We start from the raw sequence: 17,825 nt of genomic DNA, 5'->3' as shown, positions 1-17,825 counted from the left end.
TCAGGACTGTTATAGGCGCAAAGTTGAAAAGCCAGCATGTGTGATGGTGTGGGGGTGTATTAGTGCCCAAGGCATGGGTAACTTACACATCTGTGAAGGCACCATTAATGCTGAAAGGTACATACAGGTTTTGGAGCAACATATGTTGCCATCCAAGCAACGTTATCATGGACGCCCCTGCTTATTTCAGCAAGACAATGTCAAACTATGTGTTACAACAGTGTGGCTTCATAGTAAAAGAGTGCGGGTACTAGACTGGCCTACCTGTAGTCCAGACCTGTCTCCCATTGAAAATGTGTCCAGTGTTGTTCAACACTGGACTGTTGAACAACATAAGTTGTACATCAAGCAAGAATGGGGACTAATTTCACCTGAAAAGCTTCAAAAATTGGTCTCCTCAGTTCCCAAATGTTTAATGAGTGTTGTTAAAAGGAAAGGTCATGTAACACAGTGGTAAAAAAAAGAAGCCCCTGTGCCAACATTTTTGCAATGTGTTGCTGGCATTAAATTCTTAGTTAATGATTATTTGCAACAACAAAAAAATACGTTTCTCAGCTCGAACATTAAATATCTCGTCTTTGCGGTCTATTCAGTTGAATATAAGTTGAAAATGATTTGCAAATCATTGTATTTTGTTTTATTTACGATTTACACAATATACCAACTTCACTGGTTTTGTTTTTTTTTGTGGATAATGTACTTAAAAATTGTGAAACAGTCAAATAAAGGTTTTGACTGATGGACCGCATTTGTCCCAATTCATCTGACACATGAAACGTGACAAATTTAGCCACCAGACGGTAGTCCTGTTGAATATCTTAAAATGTGTTTTATGTCAATTCCGACTTAGACCACGGCGGTGCTTTCCGTCATTTTCGGCAGACTGCACTGTAAAAAGATTAACCCCTTCCCTACTGTATTTATTATTTATAATGAATGCAAAATTCAACGCATTTGTAAGGAGAAAAGTAGTTTCAATCCCTGCTATGTTTTGCTTTCAGAAGTGTTTTTCCCCCCCTTAAAAAACGAAACCATGTCCTAAATAATTAGCACGTTCCAATTTATTGCAGCTTTATTATTGAATAAATACGCCCCCGCCCCCTTAGTTAATGATTACTTGCACAAAAAAAAATAAGTTTCTCAGTTCGAACATTAAATATCTTGTCTTTGCAGTCTATTTAATTAAATATAAGTTGAAAAGAATTTGCAAATCATTGTATTCTGTTTTTATTTATTTTCCTAGGTTGCTCTACCTTGATGGTATCGAAACTGAAAGTTAACTTGACGCGTGTGTCGAGTGTGTGTCACAATTTGGCATTGGTCACAAGTCAGGGGAACAAAGGACAAAGCAAAATTGTGCAAAGCTTCTTGGTTTAAAATCGAGTTTGGGCTCTTTTAGGGGTCTGAAATCCACCAAAACAGGTGCCAACAGGTTTTACAAAACATGATACAATGTTGTTGTGCAGTCAGCTGATATTTGCTGGGCTTGACCCATGTTCAATTTTAAAGCACTCCTGCTATTATTTTGTCTTACCACAAGCATCACTAATCCTCAACCAGGTTTTATATTTCTGACCACAGACCGATCCATGAATGTATTAATATAAGCCTTTCTGTTGCCAACGGTTACGACTCAACTCAGCTTTGATTATTTTTTTGCTCCGGGTCGCATAAGTTTGACTTTGGACTGTCTCTGAAGCCGATAACCCCTAATTTCCTCTAATTACCCAATCAGACTGTTTCCTGTAGGGCCTGGAAAAAAAAAAATATTAAAATGATGGCGACTGTGAGAAACCCAGACCGAGGCGAGTAAGAGAGAATAAAAGTCTGGTAGATGGTGGATTATATTGTACAGCAGGGCTATTGAAATATGTGATGAAGAGGGCTGCAGTTTTAAGAGGCCAAGGGCATCGAAATGTGGATGTTTCGTCAGAAAATAGCCTCCGGAGGTTATATTTCGTGTATTTTATTACCAAATAAACACAACGGCTTTCACACTGCACTGTCAATCAAATCATTATTCCAGCATGAAGAAACAGAAGCTCCAGACGTTTTGTTGAAGAAGGATATCACCTCTTTTTAACTATTGTCCTTCCTCTGTTTTACAAACCCCGTTTCCATATGAGTTGGGAAATTGTGTTAGATGTAAATATAACGGAATACAATGATTGGAAAGTCATTTTCAACCCATATTCAGTTGAATATGCTACAAAGACAACATATTTGATGTTCAAACTGATAAACATTTTTTTTTATTGCAAATAATCATTAACTTTAGAATTTGATGCCAGAAACACGTGACAAAGAAGTTGGGAAAGGTGGCAATAAATACCGATAAAGTTGAGGAATGCTCATCAAACACTTATTTGGAACATCCCATAGATGTGCAGGCTAATTGGGAACAGGTGGGTGCCATGATTGGGTATAAAAGCAGCTTCCATAAAATGCTAAGTAATTCACAAACAAGGATGGGGTGAGGGTCACCACTTTGTAAGCAAATTGTCGAACAGTTTTAGAACAACATTTTGTCAACGAGCTATTGCAAGGAATTTAGGGATTTTACCATCTACGGTCCGTAAAATCATCAAAAGGTTCAGAGAATCTGGAGGAATCACTGCACGTAAGCGATGATATTACGGACCTTTGATCCCTTATGTGGTACTGCATCAAAAACCGACATCAGTGTGTAATGGATACCACCACCTGGGCTCAGGAACCATGGATGAAGTGCTCGCTGTCGGGACCCGGGTGGACTACTTGCGTGTGCATCAGTTGGGGACATCTCTGCGCTGCTGACCCGTCTCCGCTCGGGATGGTCTCCTGCTGGCCCCACTAATGACTGGACTCTCACTATTATGTTAGATCCACAATGGACTGGACTTCCACAATATTATGCTAGATCCACTCGACGTCCATTGCATCCGGTCTCCCCTAGGGTGTGGGGGGGTCACCCACATCTGCAGTCCTCTCCAAGGTTTCTCATAGTCATTCTCATTGACATCCCTCTGGGTTGTGAGTTTTTCCTTGCCCTTTTGTGGGATCTGAATGCCGTTGTGGCTTGTGCAGCCCTTTGAGACAATTGTGATTTAGGGCTGTATAAAAAAACATTGATTGATTGATTGATTGAATTTATTTTGATTTTTTTTTCAGTGTTTAATGAGATGCCTTCTTCTAGTCACCCCACTGCTGCTTCATTGTGACACATACAGTGGGGCAAAAAAGTATTTAGTCAGCCACCAATTGTGCAAGTTCTCCCACTTAAAATGATGACAGAGGTCTGTAATTTTCATCATAGGTACACTTCAACTGTGAGAGACAGAATGGGAAAAAAAAATCCAGGAATTCACATTGTAGGAATTTTAAAGAATTTATTCATAAATGATGGTGGAAAATAAGTATTTGGTCAACCATTCAAAGCTCTCACTGATGGAAGGAGGTTTTGGCTCAAAATCTCACGATACATGGCCCCATTCATTCTTTCCTTAACACGGATCAATCGTCCAGTCCCCTTAGCAGAAAAACAGCCCCAAAGCATGATGTTTCCACCCCCATGCTTCACAGTAGGTATGGTGTTCTTGGGATGCAACTCAGTGTTCTTCTTCCTCCAAACACGACAAGTTGAGTTTATACCAAAAAGTTCTATTTTGGTTTCATCTGACCACATGACATTCTCCCAATCCTCTGCTGTATCATCCATGTATCCATTTTGGTATAAACTCAACTCGTCGTGTTTGGAGAAGGAAGAATACTGAGTTGCATCCCAAGAACACCACACCTACTGTGAAGCATGGGGGTGGAAACATCATGCTTTGGGGCTGTTTTTCTGCTAAGGGGACAGGACGATTGATCCGTGTTAAGGAAAGAATGAATGGGGCCATGTATCGTGAGATTTTGAGCCAAAACCTCCTTCCATCAGTGAGAGCTTTGAATGGTGGACCAAATACTTATGTTCCACCATAATTTATAAATAAATTCTTTAAAATTCCTACAATGTGAATTCCTGGATTTTTTTTTCACATTCTGTCTCTCACAGTTGAAGTGTACCTATGATGAAAATTACAGACCTTTGTCATCATTTTAAGTGGGAGAACTTGCACAATCGCTGTTGCCCCCTGTGAGGGGGCGGGGGTACTGCATAAATGATCAACCCTCATATTTATGGATTCATCCATCATTTGGGTGATGTTCAGTTGAAAAGACCTGCAGTACAGTACATGCTAATAAAAAATGGATAAAGAATGCATAGCCTTGGGTAAACACTCGTATAAACTAAATGAAATAGTGATTGAGAACACCGAAACTGAAAAAAATGGCAGTTCAATAGAAAGCAGAAAAGCACATAGCAGTGAGCGCCGAGAGACGGAATTCTGATGGCGGAGGGAGAAAGCTGTGAAACAGATTATTTCTCACTGCCAAACCACTGACTCCTCACTAAATGTTGGCAGAATACGCTGCAGACATGTCAGATCTTGGACTGGAAGTATTGGGATCATAATAAGACATTACAAATATCTGTTGTCAACCCGGTAAATAATGAGAACAATCAGTGTGACCAACCACATGTTTCTCTCAATGCAACGTAAATCGACGTTACGATAGACATCGTAGTTATGGTTAGAATTTTTTTTTCATGATGGAGCCCAGTTTCCAGTCTCTCTTTTCAACATGTTTGGAAAAGAGTAGGAAGAAGCAGAGCCTCATTTAATCCTAACCCTTCTCCAATTACATAGCAATTTATTCACAATGTACTCCAACAATAATAACATTAAATAAATAAATGAATAAGCTTATAATTTTTCTAATAGGGCGGCCGTGCCAGCAAATTGAGGAGATCCAGGTTCGAGCCCCGCTTCCGCCATCCTAGTCTCTGCCGTTGTGTCCTTGGGCAAGACACTTTACCCACCTGCTCCCAGTGCCACCCACACTGGTTTAAATGTAACGTAGATATCGGGATTCACTAAGCAAAGCGCTTTGAGTCACTAGAGAAAAGCGCTATATAAACATCAATCAACTCATATGGAAACGGGGTTTGTAAAACCTTAAAGTCACATCTAAATCCAATCCAATCCAATCCACTTTATTTATATAGCACATTTAAACAACAATAATAATAATAATTCCAAAGTGCTGCACATCCATGTTAAAAACAATTGTAAAAAAATAAATAAAATAAAATTTAAAAATTTAAAAAAAGAAAAAAAAATAAATAAATAAAATAAAAAATAAAAAATATATATATATTATGCTCCACCAATGACTGAATAAAAAAAATAAAAAATAAATATAAAACCAATAAAAACAATATAAAAACAAATATGATTAAAAACTATTTTAAAGGGTAAAATCAATTAAAACAGTAAAATAGAAATCAAATTGTATAAAAAACACAGAGGACAACAGAGAACAGAGGACCACACAACTCACGTAGTGTTAAAAGCCAAAGAATAAAAGTGGGTCTTAAAACGAGACTTAAAACACTCCACTGTGGAAGCAGTGGAGTGCACAGGGAGCCAGTGCAGGTGAGCCAGTATAGGTATATATGTAGGTATTTATGTATATAAAGGTATACACAGTATAGGGTGTAATATGATCAAACTTTCTTGTTCTTGTCAAAAGTCTAGCAGCAGCATTTTGTCCCAACTGTAATCTTTTAATGCTAGACATGGGGAGACCAGAAAATATTCCATTACAGTAGACGAGACGTAATGAACACATGAATAACGATCTCAGTGTCGGTGGTGGAGAAAATGGAACACATTTTAGCGATTTTACGGAGATGAAAGAAGGCTTTTGTAGTGTTCCGGCAAGAAAATCTGCGTTCAAAAGACTCCGGCTTATTAGTGATTCCTAGAGCCCAAAAAAAGTCTGCGGGCTATAGAGCGTTTTCCGTTCGGGCTCCAGTACTCTGGAATGCCCTCCCGGTAACAGTTCGAGATGCTACCTCAGTAGAAGCATTTAAGTCTCACCTTAAAACTCATCTGTATACTCTAGCCTTTAAATAGACCTCCTTTTTAGACCAGTTGATCTGCCGCTTCTTTTCTTTCTCCTATGTCCCCCCCCTCCCTTGTGGAGGGGGTCCGGTCCGATGACCACGGATGAAGTACTGGCTGTCCAGAGTCGAGACCCAGGATGGACCGCTCACCTGTGTATCGGTTGGGGACATCTCTACGCTGCTGATCCGCCTCCGCTTGAGATGGTCTCCTGTGGACGGGACTCTCGCTGCTGTCTTGGATCCGCTTTGAACTGAACTCTCGCGGCTGTGTTGGAGCCACTATGGATTGAACTTTCACAGTATCATGTTAGACCCGCTCGACATCCATTGCTTTCGGTCCCCTAGAGGGGGGAGGGGGGGTTGCCCACATCTGAGGTCCTCTCCAAGGTTTCTCATAGTCAGCATTGTCACTGGCGTCCCACTGGATGTGAATGCTCCCTGCCCACTGGGTGTGATTTTCCTTGCCCTTTTGTGGGTTCTTTCGAGGATGTTGTAGTCGTAATGATTTGTGCAGTCCTTTGAGACATTTGTGATTTGGGGCTATATAAATAAACATTGATTGATTGATTGATTGATAGAGGGAGAAGTGGCCTGCAGGAGCAAAGGTCATCGCTTCTGTCCATGGCACTGAGGACAGTGTGATGGGATGTAAATTTAGTTAGTAGTATAATTCAGTGATTGTATGTAGTGGAGTAGGCGCTTGAGTTATACTCCTATGTCATTTTATATTTGCAACTTAAATATGTGTATTGTTAAATGGCAACAGTAGAGCACCGTTATTTGTGATATAGCGAGTTATTTTGTTGTCATTCCAGCATTAACAAGAGCCATTTTAATACTGGGCGACTCCAGCAGGGGGCGCGTTGTACTGGGAGCTATACTAAGAGGACACGTGACTTCCTGGCAGTCATTACAGACGTGTACAGAACGAAGGTGTGTCCTTGTGTCTGTAGAACTAAAACATCTCCCTTCTCAGGTACAAGTATTTTTATGTAAATAGTTTTACCCCCAAATGTATCTTTGTACTGTTAAAATATGTTTAAAAGGGTATATTGTTATAATCTGTGTCTTCTCAGTCGACAAGGCTTTATATATGACCAAGCTAATGCTAAAGCTAATGCTAACTGCCGATGTCGAGGCGAATGCTAGCTGCATCATCAGTGTTGGATATATACAAAGGTACTGTGTGTAGTTCATTATTAATCTTCGTGTATTTCTGTTTAAATGTGTGTTTTATAGAGTTTCTGGGAGTAATTTAGTGTAATTTGTAGGGATGTCCCGATACAACTTTTTCACTTCCGATATCGATACTGATATTGTAGCCTAGAGTATTTGCCGATACCGATATCGATACGATATAGGGACGAATCATACATATATTTATTCCTTATTTTGTTTTGTAGAATGTTAGAAAAGGCTTGATAAAGTGATGTTACTGTTACTGATGTTGTATTGTTAAAACAGAAAACAATAGTCAGCAAGAGTAGGTATAGGAAAAACTGACCCATTTATTATTAACCAATTGGTTACATAAATTTTAACCTTCAACATAAGAGTATTACCTCAACAAATCCAATAAAAACTAAATGTTATATTTAAAGTGCAAAATAACCACTAATACCAACATAATTATACAATTGAAAATAATAAATTAAAAATAAATTAGAAGACCCTGAAAAATAACTGGGCTTCACGGTGGCAGAGGGGTTAGTGCGTCTGCCTCACAATACGAAGGTCCTGCAGTCCTGGGTTCAAATCCAGGCTCTGGATCTTTCTGTGTGGAGTTTGCATGTTCTCCCCGTGAATGCGTGGGTTCCCTCCGGGTACTCCGGCTTCCTCCCACTTCCAAAGACATGCACCTGGGGATAGGTTGATTGGCAACACTAAATTGGCCCTAGTGTGTGAATGTTGACTGTCTATCTGTGTTGGCCCTGCAATGAGGTGGCGACTTGTCCAGGGTGTACCCCGCCTTCCGCCCGATTGTAGCTGAGATAGGCGCCAGCTCCCCCCGCGACCCCGAAAGGGAATAAGCGGTAGAAAATGGATGGATGGATGAAAAATAACCTAAATAAATCCAATTTAAAAAAAAAAACACGTTTTAAAGTGCAAACAATTCAAGTTCACTCCAGTTATTTTTTTACTGTCAGCATATGTTGGAAACAACTGTGGGCATGGACAAAAACCACAAAAACAACACAATATTGTCCACTGTCCAACTGCTCTAAATTAAGAGTTCACAGCTCCAGTTTCACTGACTGACTATGCCCAAAACAATATAATAATTACTCTTAGTCTTCACTGAAGAATAGTGTAAACACAATAAACATATCACTCTAATAACAAGAGCATAAAACAAATAATAATCAGTCAGTGCTGACTACCCTTACTACTCCTCCTCCTCCTTCTCCACTTTCTGCAGTCCGAGCATAATGTGGAGATTTTTTTTTAAGAAGATAAGCATTTCGGCATGCTGTGAGTTAAAATACTTCCACACAGCCGACATCACTACACTTTGCTGAGCACACGCGTTGTCGTTGTTGTGATCACGTGGGCTGTGCATGCTGGATCAGAGACGCTCTTCTTCCGCGGCCGCCACCAACGTTAATTAAGGGGCATTGCCGCCACCTACTGTGTTGGAGTGTGATCAAACCAGTCACCTATTATAGAAGTGCTGCAGCGGAAAATGGACAGCTTATATCGGAGTTTTTAGATTCAGGCCGATAAAATCCGATATTAACTTTTTTGGCTAATATCGGACCGATTTTCGATATCAATATCGGATCGGGACATCCCTAGTAATTTGTTATTTTAAGGAATGATTAGTGACTTTTGCTACTCAAAACAATATGGGCTTATTGTATGGCAGGGGTAGGGAACCTATGGCTCTAGAGCCAGATGTGGCTCTTTTGATGACTGCATCTGGCTCTCAGATAAATCTGAGCTGACATTGCTTAACATGATAAGTAATTAATAATTCCGCTGGTAATCGGTGTTAAAAATAACGTTCAACATATAAAACATTCTTATGCATTTTATTCCATCCATCCATCCATTTTCTACCGCTTATTCCCTTTTGGGGTCGCGGGGGGCGCTGGTGCCTATCTCAGCTACAATCGGGCGGAAGGCGGGGTACACCCTGGACAAGTCGCCACCTCATCGCAGGGCCAACACAGTCAGACAGACAACATTCACACTCACATTCACACACTAGGGCCAATTTAGTGTTGCCATTCAACCTATCCCCAGGTGCATGTCTTTGGAAGTGGGAGGAAGCCGGAGTACCCGGAGGGAACCCACGCATTCACGGGGAGAACATGCAAACTCCACACAGAAAGATCCCGAGCCTGGATTTGAACCCAGGACTGCAGGACCTTCGTATTGTGAGGCAGACGCACTAACCCCTCTGCCACCGTGAAGCCCGCATTTTAATCCATCCATCCGTTTTCAACCACACCTGTGCAAGAAGTCACATCAATGGTAAGAAGTCCATCCATCCATTTTCTACCACTTGTCCCTTTGGGGGTTGCGGGGTTTGCTAGAGCCTATCTCAGCTGCATTCGGGCGGAAGGCGGTGTACACCCTGGACAAGTCGCCACCTCATCACAGGGCCAACACAGATAGACAGACGACATTCACACTCACATTCACACACTACGGCCAATTTAGTGTTGCCAAAGAAGTATTTTATTTATTATTGGTTAGCTTCAGAATAAAAATGATATAAAATATAAAACTTATACTCTAAAAACTTAGGTCTTACTTAAAAAATGCAGGCCCCAATCCATCCATTTTCTGCCGCTTATTCCCTATCGGGGTCGCGGGGGGCGCTGGCGCCTATCTCAGCTACAATCGGGCGGAAGGCGGGGTACACCCTGGACAAGTCGCCACCTCATCGCAGGGCCAACACAGATAGACAGACAACATTCACACTCACATTCACACACTAGGGCCAATTTGGTGTTGCCAAAGAAGTATTTTATTTATTATTGGTTAGCCTCAGAATAAAAATGATATAAAATATAAAACTTATACTCTAAAAATGTAGGTCTTACTTAAAAAATGCATGCATTTAGTTGTATTCAGTGTTAAAACATATGATATGGCTCTCACGGTAATACACTTTAAAGAATTTGGCTTTCATGGCTCTCTCAGCCAAAAAGGTTCCCGACCCCTGTTGTATGGGATGAACCTTTGTATTTACTTGAAACATCTTCAAATACTGTGCACATGTGTACAATTTTGATGTTTGATTGTGGCAGTCATTACAGACGTGTAGAGAACGAAGTTGTGCCCTTGTGTCTGTGTAACTAAAACGTCTCCCTTCTCAGGGCGATTACAAGAGCACCATGAGACGGGGGCGTGGCAGTGCTGACGGCGAGACACAGCTGGCAGGTGACTAGATTGCACAGGTGGTACGTGTTGATCTAATCATCAGTTGTCTTTAACAACAAGCGTCCGGGAGCGGGAGAGGAGAGAGGATACGGACGTGGCTGAAAAGTTGCGTCCTACAGGAGAGAAAATGTTTGTTAAAAACCCATCTATCCATCCATCCATCATCTTCCGCTTATCCAAGGTCGGGTCGCGGGGGCAGCAGCCTAAGCAGGGAAGCCCAGACTACACTCTCTCCAGCCACTTCGTCTAGCTCTTCCCGGGGGATCCCGAGGCGTTCCCAGGCCAGCCGGGAGACATAGTCTTCCCAACGTGTCCTGGGTCTTCCCCGTGGCCTCCTACCAGCTGGACGTGCCCTAAACACCTCCCTAGGGAGGCGTTCGGGTGGCATCCTGACCAGATGCCCGAACCACCTCATCTGGCTCCTCTCCATGTGGAGGAGCAGCGGCTTTACTTTGAGTTCCTCCCGGATGGCAGAGCTTCTCACCCTATCTCTAAGGGAGAGACCCAAACTCATTTCGGCCGCTTGTACCCGTGATCTTATCCTTTCGGTCATGACCCAAAGCTCATGACCATAGGTGAGGATGAGAACGTGGATCGACCGGTAAATTGAGAGCTTTGCCGTCCGGCTCAGCTCCTTCTTCACCACAACGGATCGGTACAACGTCCGCATTACTGAAGACGCCGCACCGATCCGCCTGTCGATCTCACGATCCACTCTTCCCTCACTCGTGAACAAGACTCCTAGGTACTTGAACTCCTCCACTTGGGGCAGGGTCTCCTCCCCAACCCTTGTTGGCTCCTGTGCCTTGTCTGATAGTTGAGCTGCTATTAGGCAACCTCCACAGCCATTTTAGTAACACTCTTCATGTGTGACTCAAACAAGAGACTTGGGTCGAAGATAATTATGCACAATATCTACTTACAAATGTTTGACCAAGTTTCCTGATGATCAATGTGTCCGTCGCTTTAAAGGTCAGACAGGAAACTATGTGTCACATATATAAACATCAATCAAAGTTTATTCGTATCGCCCTTAATCCCAAGTGTCTCAACGGGCTGCACAAACCACAACATAATTCACACATGGTTCTTCTTCTTTGTACGTTGTAAACAGTTTTAGTTTGAGCAGTTTCTTAAACTGGATCATTGTGGAGGGGGGGTGTGGCCTGTGGGCCTGCAGCGGAACAGGGTGGGCCGGGACCAGCCTTGAAGTCAGCGACAGGTGCGCAGATGGCCCAGGTGGGCCTTGTCATGTGATCACCTGTCGCCCTGTATAAGCAGCAGCCGGGAGGAGAGAGGTTGTTGGAGCTGGCGTGAGAGCGAGAGCGTGCTTGTCACAGGAAAAATAACACTTTCTGAAAAAAAAACATGCAGACATTTTTTTGAAAAAGAAAACTGTCTTGTAACCATGAACCGGGCTCTCGTGTCGGTGCTTGGTCGTCTGGAGGACCCACAGGAGGGCAACTTCCACAATCATATTAGTACACTGTTGGATTTCTTTACTTAATTCCATAATTTTATTCCACGTACTAATATACTAAATGTTTTAAGTGTTGTACGTGCATACAAATGTTTTAACATACATTTTTCTCAAGAGGTTGTAGTTAGGGATGTATATTATTTGGATTGTATCGATACATATATTTAGTTTCATTCTGGTACTGTTATTCGTATTATATGTAATAAGTGTAAATTAAGATGCGAAAAAAGGCTTTTTTACGACCATTTTTATTAGCACATGAAGTTGTACACCACCAACATCATGGAACATCTCACAGCAGGGAAGTATTTTATAAACACCTGCTTTTTTTGCAAATTATCAGTAACTTAGAATTTAACGGCAGCAACACATTGCAAAATTAGCGCAGGGGGATTTTTGCCAATGTGTTACATGGCCTTTCCTTTAAACAACACTATGTAAATATTTGGACCACAGAACACTTTTCCACTTCGCATTAGTCCATCTAAGATGATCTCAGGCCCAGCGAAGCCGGCGGTGTTTCTGGGTGTTGTTGATAAATGGCTTTCACGTTTGCATGGTAGAGTTTTAACTTGCACTTACGGACGTAGCGACCAACTGTAGTTACTGACAGTGGTTTTCTGAGGTGTTCCTGAGCCCATGTGGTGATATCCTTTACCTGCTGATGTCGTTTGTTGATGCAGTACAACCTGAGGGATCGAAGGTCACAGGCATTCAATGTTGGTTTTCAGCCTTGCTGCTGACGTGCGATGATTTCTCCAGATACTCTGAACTTTTTGGTGAAATTACAGACCATAGATGGTGAAATCCCTAAATTCCTTGCTTTAGCTGGTTGAGAAATGTTGTTCAACAACTTGCTGACACATTTCTTCACAAAGTGGTGACCCGCGATTTTGTGACGATATAAATATCGATGTAATCATTGTACTCTCTCTGTGCTCTTCAGTGAGAGCACCGCGGGCCTCTCCGCTGGGGGCGTGCCTCCGCACGGCTTCAGGTGATCTGCAATCAGCGAACCTGCCTTTGATGAGCCAGCTGCCTTCATAAGCCTGCACAACCTGCCATCCCTCGCCTGAATGTAATCATCTGTTGGCGTACAGTAAGTGACCATCTGTTGCTTGATGCAATCTTGCTCTCTCTGTTTTCCTCTCCGTGTTTCATTGTTGTGTCGTGTCTATCCTACCGCAGACCTACGTTCCCGTGTTGACATTGCTGTGTGTCTCGTCATTCCTCGTCGTTCCCCCGCTTCCCGGACTGCCTCTTTGATCTCTACCTCCCACTTGGACACGGACCTCTTGACGCCTCTCTCTCAGCCCCACGGACCTCCCGCTTGTCTCTCAGACCTCCCTCTGTCTTGTCCCCGCTCTCGATTTAACACTACGGTAAAACACTCAAGTAATTCCCACACCTAGTCTACACCACACACTCTTGGATATTATCCTTAGTTAGGATTATTATTGTTTAATATATATATATATATATATATATATATATATATATATATATATATATGTATGTATATATATATATATATATATGTATGTATATATATATGTATGTAAAATAAAGCATAGAGCTTTGCTGCCCCCTGGTGTCTCAACTCCCTGCAACCACAACAGATACGGTCTTGTACTTGGTAGCATTACAGTTGATGTCCGGTGTAGACCTAACCATGGCATTTGTTTACATTCAGGAGAATGGTAAGCTATTGTATCCTCTTACGGTGTGTAGTGAAGCATGGTTAGCTATTCCTCGTCCTCCAGTGATAATGTTAGTTGGACGTGGAGGTTGCTAAAACACTGCCAACTCCGAAAGGACGTTAGCCGCTAGCTAGCTAGCCATGTTTTAAAGTACCTCTTCCTGAGGGTGTTTCAGTGTCATAACTTCACCTTTATCGTTAGTTTTCGAGTCTAAATGTCTGCTTGTAAGGGAATAGGTATTTTTTTAAAGCCAGTATAGTACTATGTGGAAGTCACTTCCTGACCGTTCCACTGACATACACGTCACAACAGCCAGGCGTGCCAAGTTGACAAAGTGGCCTAGCGGTTAGAGTGTCCGCCCTGAGATCGGTAGGTTGTGAGTTCAAATCCCGACCGAGTCATACCAAAGACTATAAAAATGGGAGCCATTACCTCCCTGCTTGGCACTCAGCATCAAGGGTTGGAATTGGGGGTTAAAACACCAAAAATGATTCCCGGGCGCGGCACCGCTGCTGCCCACTGCTCCCCTCACCTGGGGGTCAAATGCAGAGGACAAATTTCACCACACCTAGTGTGTGTGTGACGATCATTGGTACTTTAACTTTAATATTTTTTTTTCAAGATCTTTCCAAAATGCTTTCCAACATGTTGTGACTTTGCAGTCACTCCCAATCCTCTCTCCCCTCCTCTGCTCCCGGCCGCTTACTGTTAAAGACAACAGATTCACACGTACCACCTGTGAAATCTCATCACCTGCCAGCTGTGTCTCGCCGTCAACACATGCCACGCAGCCCCGTCCGATGGTGCTCTGTCGTCAGCACCATAGACAGAGGCGATGACCTTTGCTCCCGCAAGCGCGCTGATCACATTTTCCCTCCACATACTCTTTATGATTCATTAGTACCGGTATACAGTACAACCCTAGTACACGTCCACATACACACCGTACACCAGTGCCTTTGCAGTAGCCACGTTGCCACGGCAACACAAACAGACGCATCAAGGATGGATCTTGCCCTTGCACACTAAGTTGCGAGCGCGTTGCACAAGCACACACGAGTGCACAGAAGGCATGAGTGACGCAACGCTCCTGACCTTGCCCGCGCTTCAAGTGAGGCTGCTGACGGTGTTGAAACCCGCCGTGCGAGTGTGCGCCGTCAAACCGCCGCGCTACTCCTCATTCCCCATCGATTGCCCGCGGCGTGGACTCGCACGCGTCACCCCCGCCGGCGCCCTACGACTTGACACGGCCATTGTGTTCCCGCCGCCCCGCTGGCCCCTAAAACAAACACTTACAGTACGTGGGAGAGAACGTTCCAGTTTACCTACTGAGTGCCAATTAAAATTCCTGTCATACTCAATGCCCTGTTTTGTGATCACAATGTAACTAAGGGGGTGGGGGCGTATTTATCCAATAATAAAGCTGCACTAAATTGGAAAGTGCTAACTATTTAGGACATGGTTTCGTTTTCGAAGGGGGGAGAAAAAAAACACTTCTGAAAGCAAAACATAGCAGGGATTGACACGACGTTCCTCCTTACAAGTGCGTTCAATTTTGCACTAATTATAAATGATAAATACATTGTTATTGTTTTTTACAGTATGGAAGGGGTTAATAATCCTTTTACAATGCAGTCTGCCGAAAATGAAGGAAAGCACCGCTTGACGTAACAACTGACGCCGTGGTCAAAGTCGGAATTGCTACAAAACACATTTTAAGATATTCAACACTGCTGCCGTCTGGTGGCTAAATTTGTCACGTTGCATGTGTCAGATGAATTTGGACGAATGGAGTCGAACAGTCGAAACCTTTATTTGACTTTTTCACAATTTTGAAGTACATTATCCACAAAAAAAACCCAAAACCAGTAAAATTCGCATATTGTGTAAACCGTAAATAAAAACAGAATACATCCATCCATCCATCCATTTTCTACCGCTTATTCCCTTTCGGGGTCGCGGGGGGCGCTGGCGCCTATCTCAGCTACAATCGGGCGGAAGGCAGGGTACACCCTAAACAAGTCGCCACCTCATCGCGGGGCCAACACAGATAGACAGACAACATTCACACTCACATTCACACACTAGGGGCCAATTTAGTGTTGCCAATCAACCTATCCCCAGGTGCATGTCTTTGGAAGTGGGAGGAAGCCGGAGTACCCGGAGGGAACCCACGCATTCACGGGGAGAACATGCAAACTCCACACAGAAAGATCCCGAGCCTGGATTTGAACCCAGGACTGCAGGAACTTCGTATTGTACAGAATACAATGATTTGCAAATCATACAATGATTTGCAAATCCGTTTCAACTTATGTTCAATTGAATAGACTGCAAAGACAAGACATGTAATGTTCGAACTTTTTTTTTGCAAATAATCATTAACTTACAATTTATGGCAGCAACACATTGCCAAAAAGTTTGCACAGGGGCATTTTTTACCACTGTGTTACATGGCCTTTCCTTTTAACAACACTCAGTAAACGTTTGGGAACTGAGGAGACCCATTTTTAAGGCTTTTCAGGTGGAATACTTTGCCATTCTTGCTTGATGTACAGCTTAAGTTGTTCAACAGTCCGGGGTCTCCGTTGTGGTATTTTAGGCTTCATATTGCGCCACACATTTTCAATGGGAGACAGATCTGGACTACAGGCAGGCCAGACTAGTACCCGCACTCTTTTACTATGAATCCACGCTGTTGTAACATGTGGCTTGGCATTGTCTTGCTGAAATAAGCAGGGGCGTCCATGATAACGTTGCTTGGATGGCAACATATGTTGCTCCAAAACCTGTATGTACCTTTCAGCTTTAATGGTGCCTTCACAGATGTGTAAGTTACCCATGCCTTGGGCACTAATACACCCCCATACCATCACAGATGCTGGGTATTGAATTTTGCACTTATAACAGTCCGGATGGTCCTTTTCCTCTCTGTTCCGGAGGACACGACGTCCACAGTTTCCAAAAACAATTTGAAATGTGGACTCGTCAGACCACAGAACACTTTTTCCACTTTGCATCAGTCCATTTTAGATGAGCTCGTGCCCAGCAAAGTTTGCGGGTGTTGTTGATAAATGGCTTTCGCTTTGCATAGTAGAGTTTTAACTTGCACTTACAGATGTAGCGACCAACCGTAATTACTGACAGTGGTTTTCTGAAGTGTTCCTGAGCCCATGTGGTGATATCCTTTACACACTGATGTCGCTTTTTGATACAGTATTGCCCGAGGGATCGAAGGACATGGGGATTCAATGTTTGTTTCCAGATTCTCTTAACCTTTTGATGATATTACGGACCGTAGACGTTGAAATCCCTAAATTCCTTGCAATAGCTCGTTGAAAAATGTTGTTCTTAAAACTGTTGGACAATTTGCTCATGCATGTGTTGACAAAGTGGTGACCCTGGCCCCATCCTTGTTTGTGAATGACTGAGCATTTCATGGAAGCTTCTTTTACACCCAATCATGGCACCCACCTGTTTCCAATTAGCCTGTTCACCTGTGGGATGTTCCAAATAAGTGTTTGATGAGCATTCCTCAACTTTCTCAGTCTTTTTTGCCGCTTGTGCCAGCTTTTTCAAAAACTTGTTGGAGGCATCAAATTCCAAATGAGTTAATATTTGCAAAAAATAACAAAGTTTTCCAGTTCAAATGTTGAATATCTTGTCTTAGCAGTCTATTCAATTGAATATAAATTGGAAAGAATTTGCAAATCATTGTATTGTGTTTTATTTACATATTACACAACGTGCCAACTTCACTGGTTTGGGGGTTTGTACTTCTGTTTATTAGTGTGGTGAAGTTTGATGTTAACTTTTGCGTACGACTTTGCTCTCTCCTCCTTGCTCTTTGTCCGCATGTCAGAATAATGAGGGCGAAAGCCGTGTGGATTTCGGGCCGTTGCCTGGACAGCCTGCTCGGAAGACCCTATGAATATTCAGTCTTGCATATGGCGCCGTGCATTAGGACCCGCACGCACTTGAAGGCGCTAATTAAGATGCCTGTTCCAAACAGAAGTGGCTGTGGTTAATGTCAAAGAGCTTTAGCGGACGGTTTTTGTTCTGAAGTTTAAAGGGGGAACTTTTTATGGTCTTTGGTCTGAACCCCAGGGTGCAGAGCAAGGAAGGTGAGGTGCATTTAAAAGCCCTTTTAATTAATTTTTTTTTGTTTTTTGGGTAAATGTCTTTTTATAAACATGAACAACACTCGACCATGTAGTGAATGTGAATAAATAGCATGTAACAATAATAAATCATTATATTA

At 42.6% G+C, this 17,825-nt stretch overlaps 1 long non-coding RNA gene across 1 annotated transcript in view; it reads left to right on the top strand.

Annotated features, from left to right (window-relative positions):
- Nucleotides 1-10,151: 10,151 nt before the first annotated feature.
- LOC133542779 (uncharacterized) overlaps nt 10,152-17,825 on the top strand; it is a 17,235-nt gene continuing 9,561 nt past the window's right edge. The window contains exons 1-3 of the long non-coding RNA XR_009804206.1: nt 10,152-10,384; nt 12,811-12,963; nt 13,053-13,246. This is a non-coding gene — a long non-coding RNA (uncharacterized LOC133542779). The remainder of the gene's footprint in view (nt 10,385-12,810; nt 12,964-13,052; nt 13,247-17,825) is intronic.

The sequence above is a fragment of the Nerophis ophidion genome, linkage group LG25 (assembly GCF_033978795.1).
Source record: "Nerophis ophidion isolate RoL-2023_Sa linkage group LG25, RoL_Noph_v1.0, whole genome shotgun sequence".
Classification (NCBI taxonomy): Eukaryota; Metazoa; Chordata; class Actinopteri; order Syngnathiformes; family Syngnathidae; genus Nerophis; species Nerophis ophidion.
This window is presented reverse-complemented; position numbering and strand designations above follow the sequence as displayed.